Source organism: Sinocyclocheilus grahami, unplaced genomic scaffold (assembly GCF_001515645.1).
Source record: "Sinocyclocheilus grahami isolate Dianchi unplaced genomic scaffold, SAMN03320097.WGS_v1.1 scaffold2568.1, whole genome shotgun sequence".
NCBI classification, from domain to species: Eukaryota; Metazoa; Chordata; class Actinopteri; order Cypriniformes; family Cyprinidae; genus Sinocyclocheilus; species Sinocyclocheilus grahami.
The window spans coordinates 33019-34355 of NW_015507747.1; positions in this window are offsets into that span (position 1 = coordinate 33019).

The window sequence follows — 1337 nt, forward strand, 5'->3', positions numbered from 1 at the left end:
TGTAGCTGTTTATTCTAATTATATTTAACAAGTCTTCTTATTATAATACCGATTATAATCTTTTATAATTCATATTAATATTTTTAGTTTTTTTTCTCCATTCTCTAATGTGTTCTAACAACATCAGAATTCTGGAATCCAGAGTATTTTGATACTTGAATAAAATCAATGAGAGCCATGAGAGCATCCGCACTGTAGTTGGTACTCTGCTCTACCCTTTGGTTTAGCAATGTAAAAGGGCATGGAGATTGAGCAATGGATGATGAAACATACAGTACAATGTAATTGTGAAAGCACTAATGTTTTTATTTTTAAAAAGCCTATTACACTTATGAAATTTGACAATATTTTTGGTGAGTTTATAATGTAATAAATTTATCATTATTCATTATGAGCTCAAGATTTTAGTATGTTTTGAGAAAATTATTACATTATGAACATTTTATTGCAACAATAATGTAATACTTATTACATTATGTGCAGTTTTTACATGATGTGCACTTATTACATTGAGTGATGTACGCTTTTTTTCCTGAAGAAGCTCATTGCCAGCAGTAACAGGTGCAATTCCATCTATGATATCTGGCTTCCAGAAAGGCTGTTCCCACTGTTATGTTTCTGTGATGTACATTTTTCCCTGAAGAAACTTATTATAAGCAGTGTAACTACATACAATTCCAACGATTATGTCTGGCTTCCAAAACATCAGTCGAAACAGTTAAATGTTTCTGTGAACAGCCATTTTGGAAGTCAGATATCATCATTGGAATTGCAACTGGTTACTGCTGGCAATGAGTTTCTTCAGGAAAAAGAAGTGTTCATCAAAGAAAAATAGCAATGGGAACGTTGTTTCTGTGATGTACACTTTTCCCTGAAGAAACTCATTGCCAGCAGTAACCAACAAAGTATGGCTTCCAAAAAGGCTGTGGTCACACTTTATATTAAGTGGCCGTAACTACTATGTACTTGCATAAAAAATAAGTACAATGTACTCATTCTGGTCATATTGTATTGCAAAACACTTTTGCTGCTATTGAGGTGGGATATGGGTAAGGTTATGGACAGATTTGGTGGTTTGGGTAGGTTTAAGTGTGGGTTACGGTGTAAGGGATGGGTCAACAGTGTAATTATAAATTGAATTACAGAAATTAATTACAGGTGTAACTACATATAGGTGTTTTTAAAAATATAAATACAATGTTAAAACATGTATGTACACAATAAGTGCATTGTACCAAATTATTAATTTAAATGTAAGTACACAGTAGTTAAGGCCACCTAATATAAAGTGGGACCAAGGCTGTTCCCAGTGTTATGTTTCTGTGATGTACATTTTT